Genomic DNA, 20,951 nt, shown 5'->3' with positions numbered 1-20,951 from the left:
ACTATCGCGATACTGCCGACTACGGTTCTACTAGCAAATGTGCTGCCGCCGCCGCCGGTCTTCGTCGTCGTATTTGTCGTCGGTGGGGTTCGTTCGACTGGATTGTGTGTCGGTCGGTCGGCCTCACTCTCTTGGATGCCTTGGCATGGGCCCTTCCCTCCCTGTCCGCCACCCTGTCCACCACACCATCAGCCAAACGACAAGAATAGCAAAGCGCATGAAGTGCAGCTTGCCATACCGGCGAGGAATCTGTACCTTGTGCCGTTCATATGCTAACTTCTTTTTATGCTCTTGCTCGCATTTCGCTCTGCACTCAGTTTTTGGGTTTGCTCATGTGCTCCATGTGCGTGGAAGTTCACATTACCCTTCCTGAACCCAGCTGCGAAGGCAATTGGGCGAGACACATTGTGCGCGGCCCCTTCCCTATGGTTGGCAACCAGTTTGCGAACCAAAGCAGAAGCAGTCACGGCATGGAATGGAGCGATCTTCGAGATTACCCACGGCTGATAGCGGGTTTTGGTTGGTGCGGTTGTCATGCCATCCATCCACTGCACGAATAGCGTGTGAAGCGAGCGGATTGGATTTCTCTCACCGGCGATTCGCTCTTAGAATGATTCTGAATCTCACGCGCGCGGTCTTGGTGTTCGAATAAGGTACATACAACATATTGTACTCTTACTCACGGAGAGCATGACAGCGAAGATATTATATAGCAAAGAAGTTCAACCGTGGACAATAAATGTGTATTGTTCAGTAGTGTGGGACAAAAATTAGATTCTCGCTCCAGTCCACTTTTTGGATTGCATTTAGGTCCCATACCAACTGTACAAAATTTCAGCTCGATCGGAGAAACTATATTTTAGCGCCAGCCGTTTAAAGTTTGTATGGGATTTACTATGGGAAAACTTACTTTTGCAAAGAAAAATCGCCATAGGTCGCCCATTGACTTCTATAAAAATTCTGAACACAGACCTCGATAGGTATTTTTACGATGAAGAATATTGCCGAAGACCACGAAACAATCCGACACTTGTGAAAAAAGTTATTCAATGAAAACCTATTGGCAAGGCGACGTTGATTAACACGTAAAGGAATAACAATAATAACAAAATCGGGCAAAATTTCCGAATAGTCTATGCTTAATAACTTTTTCCACAAGCATCGGATTGCTTTGTGGTCTTCGGCAATAATGTTAATCGTAGAAATATCTATCGAGGTCTGTGTTCAGAATTGTTACAGGGGTCAATGGGCGACTTCTGGCGATTTTTCTTTGCAAAAGTAAGTTTTCCCATAGTTAATCCCATACAAACTTTGAACGACTGGCGCTAAAATATAGTTCCTCCGATCGAGCTGAAATTTTGCACCGTTGGTATGGGACCTAAATGCAATCTAAAAAGTGGACTGGAGCGAGAATCTTTTTTTTTTCATATAACCGTGTCCCAGGCTAATGTTCAGTTTACCTTTTTTTTTTTGCGCCCTCCACTCTCCCCCACACCAGAGAGCTCTTGAGGTTGATCTCCCTGGTAATGGTCGCAACTGATTTATTTTTTTTTATTGAATCATAATACATTGCATATATGCTATACATTTGTGGGGTATTCTCTACATTGACGTTGAAACCCAGTGGAAACTAATTCCTTTTAAGGGTCTCTTCTAACTTCTAACTAGCTCAAATCTTCGATCAGATCATATTATGAACCGTTCTAACAAACTCATGATGTGACGTCTAACTACCTTTTTGACCTTAGAGGGGGATTTCAACAATTGGGTCCTAAAATTTTGAATGAATTCTTGTTTTTATTTATTAATACAAAAGAGCATGTTCTTTCAACTACTTGAGCAATTTTTCCAGCTCAAATAACGACTGTATCATATTTAAACTTAAATTTTAAAAATTATTCAAAATATGAACCTTGACACTTTAGATCATGTTTGACGTTCACTTTGTCGACAAAAATGCCACAGGGGCTCAACTTTTAAACACTGGGGTTATTCCTATCTGACATTTCGAAAGCGACACGGAAAACAAAATATACCCCAAATTTGAGTTTAAACCAAAAGATGTGACAATATCTCAAAAATCGTAAAAATAATTTTTGAAAACGAAAATTATTTAAAAATTGAGTAAACGTGTGTTGCTGGCCTAAACTTAAGCGTTTGGTACCAAAATTGGGGTAGGGCTTTAGGACCCTATTGGAAACCTAGTGACCACCGGCAGACGAACGAGAACGGTCGCCTCCAAGAATATGACCATTCGTATCACCTTCCAGCACAACCTTTCGTATCGATATACCTGTAGATTGCCACAGCATACACGCAATTAAACTGCGCCCAAAATTATCGGTTCGGTGTCGACGACCGCCTTGATCATATAGGTCATAACCTAGAGTGGCTATAATAACCGGATGTTGTATCTGAATACGCGCAAAACTTCTTAGCTGCGTTACCGGATTGATTGATTGATTCTTTATTAAGGGGAAATTCAGCCCAGCGTTACCGGAAGAGGGGGAGCTTTATGAAGCCATTCTTGAGGACTGCAAAAGTACTGTGAGAGCTGCTATTAATGATGCAGCTAAGAGCAATGTCGAGTACGTGGGACGGAATTATTGGTTCGTTAAGGAGTGCAGAGAAATTCTGGAGGAGAAGAATGAATACTGCAGCTAAGTACCCGGCAGACCGTAGAAAGTTAATGGAGGAAGTAAAGTGCTAGAAAAACGAGCTGGTCTAGAGAAACGTGGAAGTTCTACCAGAAGCACAAAGCATTCCGAAATAGCTTTGTGTTGCGAACTGGGATCTGCGCAAATAAGGTTGGGAGCATCTTGACCGACTATCGTGAGGTGATCAAAAGGTAGAAGCAATACTTCGATGAACAGCTGAATGGTCTTGTTCAAGACAACGGCGGAAATGTATACGTCAGCACTGCGGACGAACCAACCAGTTCCGTGTAAACGAGTTCGTGGAGAGGTATCAAAATGATGACGGCCGACTCTATATAACGACATTTTTCGGTTCCCTGAAAAACAATTCAATGTTATAGCTATCCTTCATAATGACTTTTCTATTCAACGACGGTCTCTTGCTATAACAAGCTTCGACTTTAGATCGTTACTTATGACAAACGCTCAAAAATACCGTGAATCGTGTATATTTTATTGGGCCAAACAATTAAAAATTGTTTCACAAGGAGAACAAATCAAGTGAGTCATGCTAGACTATTACTTACTTTATTTTTGATGGCTTCAAGACATGACCAGTGCCACAACTAACTCGATCCATGGCTGCTAACCTCCAGATTCTCAATCGCCCCACACTTCCAAGATCCTGCTCAACTTGGTAAAACCATCTAGCTCGTTGCGCTCCTCTTCGTCTTGTACAGGCCGGATTTGAGGTGAACACCATTTTTTGGGATTGTTGTCCAGCATTCTCTCTGTTAGACCATGTTTTGACTTATTGAAAACCAGACAAAAATTTAAAAATCTAAACCGAAGAATGATAGGAAAAACTATTGGTACCAAGGACCGAGTATACCTCTGCATCTCCACAGTTGAATTGGTTAGCAGGATAAGGTAAGGATTTGGGAGTCACATATGGTCAGTACTCGAATTATTATAGAGTTTGTTATTTGGATAGACCCTCACGCCGAGGACCTGGGATCGAATCCCATCCCCGAGATAGTCACTAAAAATTTGAGTAGTGACGTCTTCCTTCGGAAGGGAAGTAAAGCCGTTGGTCCCGAGATGAACTAGCCCAGGGCTAAAAATCTCGTTAACAAAGATAGAAAAAAAATTAGATAGGCCGTTTTTTGTAACACATTATGTTAGAATTTTGGCTGATTAGTAGTTAAAATATAAAAAACACATTAAATAAAATTGAAATAAAATATGTTATTATTCAAACACATATATAATTCATTATGCTATAAATTCAACAAAAATATAGCTCATTCTGTTATCCGCAATATTTTTTTTTTATTTTCCAAGCAAGAAATAAAACCGACCAATTATAATTACCCATTAAATTGTGTTATAATTATAATTATATTTAAAGCAGTCATTGATATTATAACTGATTTTGTTTCAATTGTGTTATAACTTCCTCGACCAACTCGGAGGGCTTCTAACAAAAATAAAACATTTTTTTTTTATTTGCAACAAATTTTCTTATATTTATGATACATTTGTTTTGAAATCCACTCCCGTGCAAAAGTATAGGTTCAGTCCCTCAAATACATATAAAAGTGTTTTGACCATCCCTCTGATTACACGTCTTTATTATGCATTCGAAAAACAATGAGTTACTTGTAATTGATCTGAAAAGTTCTTTTAATTTGCAGGTATTTTGACAGGAGCATTTTTAAAATTTTGTTTACTAAATATTTACTTTTAGTTGTTACATTTAAAAAAAAAACAATTGGTGAAAAAACATGGCGGATATTCTCAGCATTGGATCGACCAAAATTTTAAATAAATACGTCAAAAGAACCGTAAAAGAGCTAATCTGCCCATAACTACATATTTGTAACATTCGACAAAAGTAGGCATTGAGTACCCGCATAGAAATTTACTGTACCTAGAACGGTGCCAACAGTATCATAACCATTGTTCTTGTTGTCACTTATTTATCGTATGTTCCACGTATGGTATATTTGTTATGGTAGAACCGTACTATTACTAATAAGTATTACGGGTACATTATTGAGTATTGTCCATTTATTTTTCCAAATGGTCTCACTGTGTGGAGACGTTATCGAAACTTAAAAGAACCATAAGTATTGATGTTCGTCCCCGATGGCAGTCTGATTGAAAAAACCGACAGCCATGTTTACAAAAATCAATGTCTTGTGCATGCAATGTTCAGTTCCTAGTTTTTTTTCCTGTTTTCGCGTGCGTATTCGTTTAAAATTACCAAAATTCACCAGTTCAACAACAAACTTGAAGCGCATTCGATAGAAAGGTGAGTATTTTGAATTTGTCTGCATCTGTAGATGGCATCAACGAATAACTAGAGTTTTTCTTCTCAGAACATTTCAGAACATTCTTGCAGCTGTGTGGATGAATAATCGAAATGCGAATGTATCTGGTAAATCCACGAATGATGGCGCAGCCTTGGACGTATTGCACAATCAAAAAAATATATCGGAGCAGATGCCGGAATCAATTAATTTACGAGTGACATTACAGTGCGGGTCGTGTAATTTATACCTTTATTGATGTGGCAGGAAAAAGTTGCAAATCGGTTCGGGAAGCGCACATAAAATAAATCTACAATCGTCGTTATGATCAATTATGTATTCGCCTTTTATTCCAAATCCATCAAATTATTTACAATTTGCATCTGAAACCCTGAAAGCTCTCTTTATTTGTAACGGTTTAAACATATTGGAACCATAACTTGAATGTTCCATAAGCCGCCACATGCACCATAAAAGATATGTTCCCAATACGGTCAATGAACAAAATTTGTGTGAGGGAAATGAGATTTCGAAACGGTAAACATTCTTAACAACCCGTTTTTCGTACGGTCGGTTGGCTAAAAACTGTAACCATTAAGGTCGAAACAATACCCCAGTACTGTCCTCTTATGGTTTGCTAAACCATATCCATTACGGTCAGAGGAGAAAAATAGACCATTTTATGTGTGGTTGTTTTACGGTTTTGATTTATGCGGGTAAATGTGATACCAAGTTTGCATTTTATTGCAGTATGGGAGGGAACTGATGTTTCAAAAAATCACTAAGAATTCAAAAGTGCTTATTTGAGACTGAAATTTATCGCTTATTGGGTGAATAGTCAGAAAAAAATTCTGATAGAAATGTAGTTGCCACTGCATTATGAGGCTCATGTATAATCTCAATGTGACTGTTATGCGGTTACAATTGCCAATGTGACAAAACAACTTGGTATTTTTTTTCGAATTTTCACAATCTCACAGATTTTAGTAAGTAGATCGAAAGTATTTGTCATTTGATGACTCTCCCCGGTATTAACTCGAAATTGTCAAAAATGTCGAATGTGACTGTTATGCAGTTATGGGCAGTAATAATGTAATGTAAATTTTGGCAAGAAATCTGAAATATTTAATTATAATAAAATAGTTATTGAAGTCATCGCGCAAAAGATTGGCTTACTCGAAACACGAAGATTCTGTGAAGTATCATACGAATTATGATTGCCCCATTGTTTATGGGTAAACATACCATATAGACTACTGAAATTGATCGAAAAACGGCAGAGGTATTAACAAAAATGATTTTCATGCATCGTTGTTGAACCCAAACTTCTGCACGGTGACTGGAATGGTTATTTTATTAATAATAAATAGTTTTCAGATTTTCCTCCAAATTTTCGCAAGTGCTCTTCAAAGAATACAAGATTACCGTTTTCTTGACGGATTGATGAAGAATTTCAATCGATCAAATGCTGAGCAAATCTGCCTTGTTTTTAAGTGTATTTCAAAAAATATGCCACAACTTTAAGTAAAAATTGTATAAACTAATTAAAAAAAATGTTGTTAAGGGTTTAGGGTTTTCACTCAGTAGGATAAATTTTTCTTCTCATATTTTCTGTGGATAACGGCCTATAACGAAATTATATCATAATAAGATATTCATATTCATCATATTTTGATTAAGTTCTATATATATTTTTGTTCTACTCTTCTAGTTGGCAAAGATCTCAACGGATTTGCATGATTTTTTTTTTAGGAAAGTTCCTAATATCTGATATAGTTAAGCTTGTTTTTTGATATTTTCCTGTTTCATGGACAACGAAACGCGCCGCCAACTTTCAAGTAGACCGACAAAATCGTCACCAGCAAACAAATCCAAGGACGTGATTTGCCGTTATGTTGGTAAGACTGTTGAAACGTCAAATTCGCAGCGGCTAGTTGGCTGGCGACAACCTTGTCTTGGTACTTTTTTGTGGTTAAATAATTATGCTGCCGTTAGAGAGGTTAACTTTGTAGACATGTATATTGTAGATGTGGAGAGAAAATCTAATTCTTTATAAGGTAAAAAGCTACTACCTATATCGCAAAAGCAAATGCATTGCTTTTATAGTCTTTTTTGCGTCAAGGTGTTGGCTGTTTAGTTAGTCATGCTTTACATGCAACTTTCTCTTGCCAGGTAGCTTCTAAGAATGGTACAAGATCTTTTTTGTCAACGCTCTAAATCTTAACGTTCCAAAAAAAAACCCTGGAACAACCCTGCCCCTCCCGTAGAATGTAGATTTTTTCGGTCCCTTAATTCTGCATACATTTTCATTCTCCATATCTCAATATCCTCCTTATCTTGATGTCTCCCTATCTCGATGCGGTTTTCCTTCCTAATTATCTCTGTCGATATGCCAATTATACTAGACTAGATCTTAGTGATTCAAAACAATTTGCAAAGACGAAATGAGGTTTCTTTGTTTTTTATTAGCCTGGTAACGAAGAAATTTTCAATCTAGTATTCATTAAAAATGTGTTCTTTGTCTCCCCCTATCTCGATGGTCCCTTAGATAACGAGATGTGGAGAGTCGATTGCAATTACAATAGTACACAATTGGCTTTATTTACAAAGAGGCTTTTTATCAGACGCGAAAATTCAATTCAAAAATCTGATTATCGATATTTTGGAATATCTACAGTTTTTTTGTACTTTTGTTTTTTTTTTTGTAAAGAAATCCCAATACCTTAAAAACGAAGTAGGGCGTATTATCCCGAGTTGCCTTACTCACTTTTAGCAATATTACCATGAAACGTAGGTTAAGAGCTTAGCTCTAGACCGGACTCACCAACTTGATACCGAACAACCAATCTAACATACCTGAAAAAGGAAGAGAACATATGTTTAGTGAATAATTATTCCAAATTCAACATTAAACGCAGACACAATGATTCTACAAACTTGATGCAGGATGTTGTTAAAATAACTAAAATTGTAACAAAAAGTGTATGAATAGTAACATAAACATAACAAAATGTGTTTTTTGCAATTTCTCGTCGTAATATGCTATTTTTCCTCACGCCAATCTGTCATGAAACGGCCTACTTTCCTGCACTGAAGTATGTAGTGCGGGTATAGCCATATCGCAACTGAAACCAGTGCTGTAGTGATCCTTTACGTAACGCTTTCTCATTACGCAACTGTTTTGAGTTGCGTAATGAATCATAACACAGGCCTCGTAGGATAAATTTACGACTCGTGCTGAAAAAATCATCATTCTGCAATTTGTTCCGTATACTACTATTAATTCTATCCAAAACATATCGAACCAAGTTATAATGTTTGATAAAAAGTATCAAAATTATAATATTGTCTAATATACGGGGTAACTCATTCAGTTACAAGCTTTTTGATAAATTATATGACAATTCAAACAAAACATGATAGGGTGTTTTATGTATTTTGGACAGTGAGCGTATATAATTTGGCCACTTCCGTTTGATTTTGCCGTAAATGGCCAAATTATATACGCGTAACGGTCTGTCCAAAATTCTTTGATACAATTGGTTGAAAATGTATGATTTGATGTGAAACAAGCAATTTAAAATTGGACTTATGTCGCAACGACTTAATCTTTAATAACTTACAATAGTCAAAAAATAAATGTTGATCATAACATTCTGAGAATGCGTTAATAGTTTGGCAAATCCAAGAGATTTTTTCATTCTTCCCAAATGTGATACCGTACAGTAACATTTTGCTTTTGATTGATGTGGGACGGTAGGAGAATAAAATGTAAGTTAGCCAACGTCCAAATCAAATGGGCGGCTTGGGGGAGCTAACGCTCAAAACGCAGGCCTACGAATGGGTGGCTGCGTGTGCTACTCAATAAAAGCGGAGGTGGCAAAACGCGGAACCCACACCGAAGGTGATGAGTGCTGGTAGAGTGAAGGATCGGAGATAGGCAGTAAGTTAGCATCTCTCAACCAAGCCAGAAGTGTCGAATCATCAAGGTAGAGTCGAGTGGAAAATAACCACGTCACGCCGGTCTTGTTCAGACCATTAGCCAACGAGTGGTATCAGTCATCGGGTGCTACCGGAGAAATATCGGTTTGACCCACGTCTATCTGGTTTCTGGGCAAGCAATCAGCCAAGCAATACGGTGGGTATCCCGCCTCGACGAGCTGGCCCCAACGACTAAAGTGGGTCGAACGTTTTGGGTTCGTTGGCCATCATCAGGCTCTCTAAGTCGACCACGTGGAGGGCCACCCACTGCTCAGGATCGCCGTATAGTTTCTTCGGGCGGATATTGATGCCACCTCGTCAAACTGGTGGTACAGTCGAGTCGTCTCAGGTCCGCCACCCCGACGCCGTTTACCCTGTAGTGAAAGAGAAGTTCAGCCAGCCCATGACGACCGCCTTCGGTAGCATATGGTCCCCCAGCGCTCCAGTCGACTGCTCCGTCACTCCGAATCCCAGCACGAAGTAATTGGGACCTTCAGCCCCGCAGCATTGCACCATCCGTCCCCGAGTCTTCAGCACCGCCCACTCCGCCGTCCATCGTCGGTGGTAATTGCCTTCCACTACCGAGTTTCGTCACCCCTCGCCGCCCACGATCATTCGAATAAAAACCGTAAGTTAAATCCTCATCATTTTAGGACTCCCACATCCGAAACTCTCCCCTACTAAGGTACCCCGGGGCAAGTGAGAATACGGGGTAAGTGGGACCTTCCGTCACAGCTCGTTTAGGAAAAGTTTTTTAAGGTGGTATTCTTCTATAAAGTTGAAGATACAATAATAAGGAATGTATTTAGTACAAAAAATATTGTTATTTTTATTACCATGTGCTCCTTGTAACAGTTGTCAGCTTAGCGCCATTTTCAACTTGCATGATAAATTGTGACACGTTTCACGTTCTGTATTGGATCGCCAAAAATAATTGTGTCATAAATCGAATTACTATCGGTAAGCTACAACTTTAAGTATTATTACGAGCTGCTTACGATAAATAGGTATTTTCTTTTCATTTAATATAAAAATTTCTATGGTTTAACTTACCCAAAAATATCCTAATACCCGGGGTAAGTGGGACCTAGCAAAACAAGCACCAGAATTAAAACTTTTCCTACACGTTTTAAACATTTGATTAGAGAGTAGAATTGAAACATTCAAACGAATGATTTTTATCAAAAAAAAATCAATCTTACATTACGTAATTGCTGAAAATGACGAAAAAATGCCAAATTCTGCTGAATATTTTTTTTTTTTGAAATACGAATTTAAAATTGAGCAAAGACAGAAATAAAATTTAAAGTACATCATAAGAACGATTACTTTTCTTTTCTTATTGAACATTTTTTGCAATTTCTACCAAAATCAGTAGTTGCGGAAAACAATTCCATCCCATTTAGTGGTTTTCCGCCATACATAACAATAATAACAGAACATATTCAAATATTCGTCAATTATTGAAAGTTTACTTTCTGTATTTCTATTGATAGCTTTTAAATGATATATTTTGAACATGTTTTATACTTCTTTACGCATTTGGTGAGAAATTTTCAGTAAAAATTAAATGCGATGTGACATATTATTGAATGTAGGGTTTCTTCATAAAACGTTACGTATTTTATGGTTGATCCCTTATGTACATCAAATATGTACTCAAAATAAAATATCTATGATTTATCAATCCTATTATTGCAACGGTTGATTTACTGAAGTGGTTTTACGAACGAAACTGGATGTGTCCCACTTGCCCGTTTAGCGAGGAAACTGCGTCTAATGACTCATTGTACATCTTTCTTCTAAGATTTTCACAATTTCGAAATTATTCCATCAAATTCATGCACACACCAACAAATATGTTGCCAAAATGTCACCGTGTTGTTGGATTTGCAAAATATTGACATTTGAAAATAATTCTGAACAATATGTTTGAACTATCGTTTTTTTATGTCCCACTTGCCCCGGGGTACCTTATATACGCCCTGGGACCCGGGAGACAGAAGACGGCATTTGGTGCCCACCCCGGAAGCGGCCGTTGGCTGTAGACCAGCTGCTTGGGGCTTAGGCAAGTCCTCTTCTGGGACTGAGCATCTTCTCCCGGGGTCAACTCGTTTCAAATGAAACAAAGTAACTCATTTTTAACTTCATTTAGTTAATATTTATCAAAAGTTTACATAATCTGATCAACAACAATACAGATTTTGATTTTATGTAGCTGTTAAAAAAGTAAAGAACGGTGATCAAGGACACACAATAAAATGTATTGCGCTTTGTAAATCAAAAACTCAAGTTGAATTAATTGAATACAACATGATGATATCAAATAATCGTTGGTCTTAAAGAAAAGAAAAAGTTTCAAATATTTTATATTATTGAAATGCATAAGTATGTATCTAATTTTGTTATAAATTTGTTAAAAATTAATGAAAAAAAATATATTCAAGAGAAACAATGCACATTATGTTATATTTCTGTTTTAATATGTTCTGTGGATAACGGAGTCTAACAAAATTATAAGTATCATAATATGATATGCATTTCACATTCTGATAAAATTTTATTATATTTTTGTTACAAGCCTCTAGTCGGGTATCCAATAGGGTTGGTGTACCCATAGTAGACAGTCCACTATAATAGTCGCACTAGTGGCTTTTTACGCCCGTTTTGCTATAAATCGTTGCAAAATATCTTTTAACTTGAAGGTCAGGAGTTATTTATCTAAGTAATTAATGTTAACATGACTTTTAAATTTATTACAATTTTCACATTCGGCTAGGGTTTCTAGTACCGACCACTTTTGCTAAGTAACGGTACTAGCGAGAAAAATACTTTAATTTTGATATTTTTCACAATCAGAAGTGGGAATTTTGTGAACAGGACAGAAACAAAAGTTAAGTTCAAGGATAATTTCGGTTTCAAAATAGCATTTTTTTAGAATCAATAAATAATATGAGAATCATCCAAATACCGAAACAAAATATTAATAGTCCAAAAGTTTCTGAAAATTAACAGTCATTGTGTTATCAATCACTTGAATTTTATTTAATCTAAGCTTATGTCACAGATAGTTTGGGCTATCACAAACAAGAATTTTCTCTTATGTCACACCCCTCCCCAATTAAAAGGTCGAAGATATTCAGAAGGAGAAAAAATCTATTATATTTTTGCACCATGTTAGGCATTTAATGTTAGGTGCAAAAAAATATCAACGTGATACTTATTTGTAAATCTTTTCAATAGAATTGGAAACAAAAACTTAAAGAATTAATTTTATTTGACATCTATTTTTTTATTGCTCATTTATTTTTGTCCTACTTCCGTACCTTAGCGCTCCCAGGCACAAAAGAGAATTAATATATGTACCAACCCTATACTTTCTCATCAACAATTATTGAGGGCAGTGTATAAGCCTTGTTATTTCAATATGAATTAATTAAATGTAGGGGGAGATCCCCCAGTACCGGAAAACACCCAATATCGGACAAAGTAAAAAAAAATAAAAATGGTTCAACCAAGATAGTGTATAAAAAGAGAAGAAAGCTATTATGGAGAGTAATGTTTGCGTAGAATAACACATCCTTGAAATATGCATGCCTTTCTGAAAAAAGTAGATATGTTTGAAAATTGTTAAAAAGCTGATGTATCGCCTTAAAATTGAGCCTAATTAGTCATTATTTTGAATAGTTTGGATCACGCAAGCATGATCAAATATAATCAAAATTTGAAAGTATGAATGTATTTAAACAAAATGTAGACAAACTACAATTTTGGTCAAGCACTTCCTCTCCTTCAGTTTCGGACAGCTTGATTTGTTATATGATTTTTTGTAATTTTTGCACCAGTGTCGCAAAACACATTCATTATTCATGAATGCCATGGTATCAAACATGCAATAATAATAATAAGAAGAATGAATATTCAGAACAACATCGTAAAATGTGTTATATTTCGTCATATATGAAAGAGGTTTTTGATGGTCATCTTGCAAACTAAGTAAAACTAAAATTGTTTTTTGTAAGTGGTATAAATGCATTGAATTGGCGGCGATGAAATACTATTCCTGGATTAAAACATGCATTTGAAGATTTACAAATTTACAGAAAAGGAGCCATTTCCGGATTGTGTCCGGTATTGGAAGCAACCTATTATGATTGATCAATTTGGTACCGTAATCCAGGGTAACATTGATCATTTTTTTGAATATTTCTCAAATATTTTGTTGCATGTTTTATATTTTTAAAACAAGTACTGCCACCCATAGCTCGAGACCATATACAGCATTTTCTTTTTTGAAAGATTTAAGCATGTTTAAAAAAATGTTTTAAGTGATTTTTTTGATTAAGCTGATATGGGGTAACATTGATCACCTATGTGAACAATGTTCGGTAATATTGAAAATGTCATTACTTACTCAAATCATGGCCCCCGAAGCCAAAAATGAAGGCCAAACGCTTACAAGTCATTTACTTTTTGAGTTATTTTGAAATTAAAAATACCTCGAATCACGGAATACGCCTAAAGGTAGGCAATTTCCTAAGGGGATTCTATATTCTTTACAGTAATTCGTTAATGTTGGCTAATTGAGCATACTTGTGAAAGTTTTGACAACGGAATCGTTTTCGGCGATGCCATTTTTAGTAAGAACCACACTTTCCTTGCTCATATCGTTAGCAGAACTTGTGTAATACATGAATGCTCGGTAGTATCATCCCTACCCATTGAAATAATTGTTTCGAAAAGTTGACAAATTTACGCAAAAGGTAAACGCAATTTACGCAAAAATCTTAACTTCCATTACGGTACTAGAATACATGGTCAAAATGTAATGTCAAAAGTTATGTTTATACTTTGAAATTTATTTTTGAACGCTACAAAAATGATAATTTTTATTATACATGGGCACCAAGACCGCATAAAATCAATAGTTTTTGAATTATGAATTTAGTGGCTTAAGTGTTCGGTACTGGGGGATCTTCCCCAATTTAGTTTTACTTCAAATGTTTTTTTTTTTCCTGTCGGAATATTATTATCTAATAAATTTAAGAGATCTTGATTTGAAAAAGAATTAAAATCTCTTAATTAAAGATATTTGCATTTGATGAAAATAAAAAAATACTTGAGTGAAGTTTGCCAAAATTCTGCAAATCTAAAACAGAAAAAAAAACGCCAATGTGTTTTATTTTTGAAATCATTTATGTGTTAAATATGGTAACCAATCTTTGTTCCCCCTCCCCCATAGTAAGAATTTGTGTATGCAAATTAAAAATAATATGTATGACGCATAAGAAATCTCAAAAAACCCCTCCCCCAATAAATCATTACGTAATTAATGAACCACCCCTTAGGCGCATTCATTTTAAATTATATATTTATCGTCTACCAAAACGAATCCTTTACCCCAACCCTTTCCCATATCCAAACTCCCAGTGTCTACTTGTGGAAGTGCACAGGACTCATCGGCTTCCATAAAGCAAGTAACACGTCAACATTTTCTTCCCGTCCCCAAATTGACCTGCATTCGGACGCAGCCGGCGCCGTTATTGTTTGTTATAGTAATGAGAGCACCAGTACTTGCACATTGAGGATGCTACTGATACCGAGTAGCGTCTTTTGGTTCCCTGTGTAAGTACAGCTGTTCTTGCAATAACTGAGTAGCATCTGCGGGCGGTCAATTATGCTCATGCTCATAAGGTAACAAATCTTTGTTCCTTCGCAGTCTTTGCATTCGTACGAACAACGGAGACGATTGTGAGAAAGATGTGTCCAAACGGACAGCATGTGTGAACGAAAAGTTGGTACCAACCTCGGGTGTATGCTCAAACGTTAAGGTGATTCTCTCTTGCTCTGGCGAGCAACTTCATTGACTATCGTCGGGGTGCCTTGCGGATGCTTCCGAGAAGGACCTTGCAAAATCGAGTCGATTCGGCACTCTCCGTCTCTCCGAATGTCTGAGTATATTCAGTTTCGTGAATATTGTATGTTTATTCTGCTAGAAAGCCGGTATGCTATACTCCAACTCGTTTACGTTCGTACCCAGGCATGGTTATGTAAAGCTACTTATGTATAAAAAGTTTAGTTTGAGAGCGAAACCGGAGAGCATAACGTGAGCACATCGATGATTCTGAGCGAATAAATTGAGTCGATATTTTTTTGTTTATTGTGACGAAGAGTGAGAATGTGTCACAGCACCGGTTAGTGGGATATGATGGGAAGGTACTGTAGACAGTTGGTTTATGACATACTACTGGCACAGTGGGACATGTGGGGCTAATTCATAAATCACGTGGTAATTTTTTGAATTTTCAGTGTTGTCTAGGTGGTACCAATTTTAAAACCAAACAAAAATCCTGCAACAGCTACTAGGTATCGTTCAATCAGCACGCTTTCCTTCAGCAGTAAACTTTTTGAAATGTTATTTGAACAAAATGATGTTCCATATCAGTGCAAATTCACGTTTTTTTCAATGAACAGTTCAGATTCCGACATATTTGATTCGTTCCTGCAAATCTGAAAGCTATTCTACTGGTCTTGCTCTTTTAGATATAGAAAAAGCATTAGACAGTGTTTGGCATGAAGGCTGGGTTGTAAAATTAAAAAACTTTAATTTTTCAATATACATAGTTAGAATAATTCAAAGTTATCTGTCAAATCGTACACTTCAGGTTAATTATCAGAACTCCAGGTATGAAAGACTCCCTGTAAGAGCTGGTGTTCCTCAATGCAGCATTTTGGGACCAATATTATACAATATTTTTACATCGGACTTATCTGAGTTACCTATCCGCTAAAGGACGAATTCTGCGTATCATCTGTAGTAGATTGAAAAAAAGTTTGGATATTTTTACATCATACTTGCAAAAATGGAAGATTTCTCTTAATGCTTCCAAAACTCAACTAATAATATTCCCATATCCCACATAAACGAAAAAACCAAACCTTCAAATAGACATGTTGTCACAATGAGAGGGGTTCCAATAAATTGGTCAGATGAAGTTTAGTATCTAGGGCTCATTGTATATAAAAATTTACCTTAAAAACACACACTGGGGTAATTTAAGCCAAATGTAACAAATATTTAAAATTAAAGTATTCATTTATTTACAAAAAATCGAAACTTTGTCTTAAGAACAAGTTTTTGATCAACACACAAATTTTCAGGCCAGCCATGTTGTAGGCTGTACCTAGGTGGACTAGCTATTACAACAGCTAACCTCTGCAGAGAATTCAACACAAAATTTTGAAAATGATTCTGAAGCTTCCTCCCTGGTATGGTATTAATAGAATATCAAAAATCTTTGCAATCTTCTATTGCCACGATAAATGCTTTATATATCTAGGTAAAGTTGGGTTAAATTAATTGAAAACTTTTTTTCCTTATGAGCAAGTGAAATCAATTCACCTGTAAAAATTCAGAACTGCCATGGAAAATTAAATGTAATGTGTTGTTAACAATATGTTAATACAAGCTTAATTTTTTACCAATTTAGGAGATAGTGTTGTCTAACAAAGGTACACTTAGATATAAGGAATGAATTTAATGTTTGGATAGATACTAAAAAAATAATTTAAAAACGTCTTTTTAATATTGTTCAGGCAATTGTTCAAAAACGGAAATTATAATGTCTCCATAGAAGGAATACCAAATTAATGATCCGAAGGACGATGCACACCATTCATTAGCAGATCGGCATGAAATCGTTCAAGATTCTTGGAGGTAATTCATGCAGCTCCACGCTTTATAGGTACCAAGAACCATGATTATGATTTGATGGGAATTGCTCTTGCACCTCGAGCCCAAGTAGGAACCTACATGTGATGCCCGCTGTCGGCTGCAATTGCACTCACGCAATCGTGTGTTCTGCACATTGCATTGCAAGCCAACTGCACATTCTACCACATTCATTGACTGGGCTGCAATGAGTTGAAAGCTGGGCTGCCATGACAAGGCTGAACGCACAGTGTTATTCATCTTCTTATTTTTCTTCTTCTTCTTCTTCTTTTTCTTCTTCTTCTTCTTCTTTTTCTTGGCATTACAACCTCATTTTGATAGAGCCTACGTCTCAGCTTTGTGTTCTATGAGCACCTCCATAGTTATTAGCCCCTCTATCAGCAGCTTCATTTTACAGCAAAAAAAAAATCAAATCGCAATAACTTTTTAATTTCTCAACATTTTTGCACCATTTTTTTTTCTTCAAAAGTTCTCAAAATACTCTCCTAATTTAATAAACCATGTTGACATTAATCATTAACAATCTGGTTTAGAAGATATTCATTGAAGATATTCCGATGTTCCATAGGGGACCGACATTCTCCATATAAAATGTCTTTGGCGGCCATTTTGTTTGTGGGCACACGCTATGTCTAAAGCAGACGATTATAAAAATCGAATGTACATCGGATTTTTTCTCGCTAGAGTATAGTATTTGGGTTATATTTTAAGGGTCGGAAAGTTTTAAAATATTCCATCGGTGACATTTTGATTTTTTCCACTTTTAAGCCATTTTTCATACTAAATCCCATGAAAATCACTTTTTCGATGCATTTCAGCCCATACAAAAAGGTATGGAAAAATTTTCACCGATAGAATATTTTAAAACCTTTTGATTATGAAAATATAGATCAAATACTGATCTCTAGCGAGAAAAAATCCGATGTACATTCGATTTTTATAATCGTCTGGTTTATTTTGTTGTTATTTAGCTGTCAACTAATGCTCTCTCTCAAATAGGCACAAAACCTACCCTTCTTTTCGTATCAACAGATTACAATTCCCAATGATACATAAATAAAACTTAACTTAACTTTTCCTTATCTACATATTAAACACCTAACATTTGGACAAACTGATGCTTCAAAACAGGACGGGAAAGATGAAAATCGAAAACATTACAATATTGGTTGAACAGACGGCACATGCTAATCACAGGTTCATGATAACCATAATTGGTCCGATTTGTGGGTAATCGGAAAAAGAGATGAGACCGAAGAGTTCGAATATGAATATCAAAATTCAATTTTTCTAAAAGATTTGAACAATCAATTCTACATTGAATCAAATCCGATACAAAAAGAAGTTTGCAAACGTCTCGACGTGTGGATAGCAGGATCAAATGTATTAATTGACATCTGTCAATGTAGCTAGGAAGATGCAAAGGATCTCTCCAATGCAAATTCCGCAGCGCAAACCGCAAAAATTTGCGTTGAATGGATTCAATGCGTTGAAACTTCTCCTATGTGATAATTGAATTCTGTGATGGTGTGCTTACGGCTAAAAGAAATGCTTGAGCATTTAGACGCGTTTAAAATCATTTTGTTGTTCTTGCACCAAACTACGAAGACATCTAGTTGTTTTTGTAGCAATGCGGTATCGTTGTCGCATTTTATAATATTATACAACTTAAAATCATCGGCATAAGACAGTTTAAAACACTAGAGGGACAAATTAACATCATTAATGTAGAGAAGAAAGATAAAAGGTCCTAAGTGGCTACCTTGAGGAACGCCAGATGACACAAAGAAAGGTGATGAGATGCAGTCACCAATCTTAACGGACATTGTACGACCAACGAAATAAGACCGAAGCCATGAGAGGAAAGCGCCACTGAATCCCAGCTTCTCGAGTTTAGCGACCGCTATTTTATGGTTGATTTTGTCGAAAGCAGCGGAGAGATCAATATAGATTGCATCTACTTGAAGTCGATCCTGGATGCAGCGAGTAACAAATGATATGTATGACAATAGATTAGTTGTAGTGGACCTCTTCGGCATGAATCCGTGTTGGGTCTCAGAGATATAAAAAGAGCAGTTATGTGTAATGAACTCCAAAACTATCAGTTCAAACAATTTTGAGACCGCACACAGGGCAGCAATTCCGCGATAATTAGAAACGTCACGTTTACAACCTTTTTTGTAAATGGGAAATACGAATGAATCTTTCCAGTGACTGGGAAACGTTCCACATTTTAACGACAAATTAAAAATGAATGTTAGTGGGGCAGACAGACTTGATGAGCACCTTTTTAGGATGATGGATGGGATTGCATCTGGGCCGGGGTTCGAAGATGATTTGAGCTTGCATAATGCTGTTTCCACCATTTGAGTTGTGACTGTAGGGTGCTGACCGCATGATGAGTGGTGAGGTACATTATTAGCAGCTTTCAAAACTTCATCATCGTTTAGTAGCTCGTCAGTAAACACACTTGAGAAGTGTTCACGGAAAAGATTACAAATTCCAGCGATTGATGATGTTTCAACATTTCCGAGTTTCATAGAAGATGGTAGACCGCTTTCTTTGCGCTGGTCGTTGATATAACTCCAGAACTTTTTAGGATTGTTTTTCAGATCGAGTTGCATGCGTTGCTGATAATCGGAGAAATGTTGATCGTTCAAGTCTTTGTACATCCTATTTGATGCATTGTACTGTAACTTGAAGAAATCAGTCTGGTGCTTGGAGTACTTTTTAAGATGGCATCTTTTGATAGATTTCAGTCGTTTTAGATGAGGATTGGACCATGGAGGATAAGACTTCGACCGTTTTTGTCTTTTTGGTGTAAAACGATCGATAGCATACAACAAAACGTTGGAAAAAGTTTTCACTACTGAACTGATCTCACTATCTGCCAGAATTGATTCCCAGTCGATTCCAAGAAGAAAGCTGTTCATAGACATAAAGTTTGTTTTGTTGAAATCGTAGTACATGGAATCCGCGATGTCGATGTACTTGAGTGGCTGGGGTACGCTGATGCTAATGTGCAATGGAGGATGCTGGCAACCGGTTATAACGAGAGGACCTGGGGCAGCCGATAATTTGATGCTGTCGCTGGACAGAAGCTCTTCGGTGATGTAACAGAGATCCAAGCAACGACCATTACTGTTGGGGACATCATTGATTTGACATAAATTAGCTAAGCTATATCCATCTAGCAGATTGATTGATGAAGATGTGGTTGTTGACTTAGATGAGTCGGGGAACAGAAAATTTGTTCTAGCACGGGTCCACGATATTCCAGGCAAGTTAAAATCGCCGATTATGATGATTTTGTCGGTGAGTTGCATTTTAGAAGTAATCCAGGTAAGACTATCAAGGTGTGACTCAATGATGGCGAGATCATTCACACGATCCGGGGGTATGTAAATGACGCAGATAAAAAGTGTAAAACTAGTCAAGTCAACAGATACCCAAATTTGTTCCACAATTGTACAATTTGGAGGGTAAAGCTGTTTACAAGCTAGCGTCGAGCGTAGAGCTAATAGGACACCTCCCCCGCGAGTTTTACGACTGTTGAATTCATTACGATCCTGCCTGAACACGATATAGTCACTACCAAAAATTTGTTTGGAAAGCGTACCTTCATCTAACCATGTTTCAGTGAAAGCAACGAGATCATACGAAGCGTCTGAGCATGCAAGATTGTAGGAGTGCAAGGAAGAATTTATTCCTCCAACGTTCTGATAATAAAGCGACAGAACGTTGTCTAGACGAGGGATGATTGGAAACGGCGTGGCGGTGGTGGCATTCGGGGTTGAACCTTGTTGGAGTTGAAATAATGTTGTGGAACCGCTCGAAGAAGAGTTGAAGTTGGTACATTCGCTGGTGGATTCAGTTGGACTCCGCGCATTTGTCGTGGAACCAAGCGCGAGGGAACCGGCGAAAAAGGCTTTTTGCGTCGGTAAATATTCTTGCGCCGTTCTAAAAAAGGCGACACGGTTATTCCTATAGGCCAAAATTCTGTAGCAGAAATCAGCTCTTCGATTGATTTTGGAACGCTGACTTTGAACGATACAAATGTTAGTGATTCGCTGTTAATCTGACGTGTTAGTTTGAGGCAACGGATGTGCTCAGGTTTGCAGTTTGCCTTATGGGATATATACGCTACGATATTCTGCACGGTTTCATTTGGTTGGAACCTAGTAACATAGTACCATGTATCATTTGCGCTGCTGTTAGACGAAGGTGGAGCAATAGCTAAAACTGGAACACTGGTAGGATAGTTGGTTGATACTGGTTCAGACATAG

At 37.0% G+C, this 20,951-nt stretch overlaps 1 protein-coding gene across 2 annotated transcripts in view; it reads right to left on the bottom strand.

The window, feature by feature from the left end:
• LOC5576689 (RNA-binding protein MEX3B) overlaps positions 1–20,951 on the bottom strand; it is a 245,793-nt gene that overhangs the window by 122,353 nt on the left and 102,489 nt on the right. The window lies entirely within an intron of this gene.

This window comes from Aedes aegypti, chromosome 1, assembly GCF_002204515.2.
Source record: "Aedes aegypti strain LVP_AGWG chromosome 1, AaegL5.0 Primary Assembly, whole genome shotgun sequence".
NCBI lineage: Eukaryota > Metazoa > Arthropoda > Insecta > Diptera > Culicidae > Aedes > Aedes aegypti.
The sequence above is the reverse complement of the archived record's forward strand: the minus strand, read 5'-3'. Positions and strand labels throughout refer to the sequence as shown.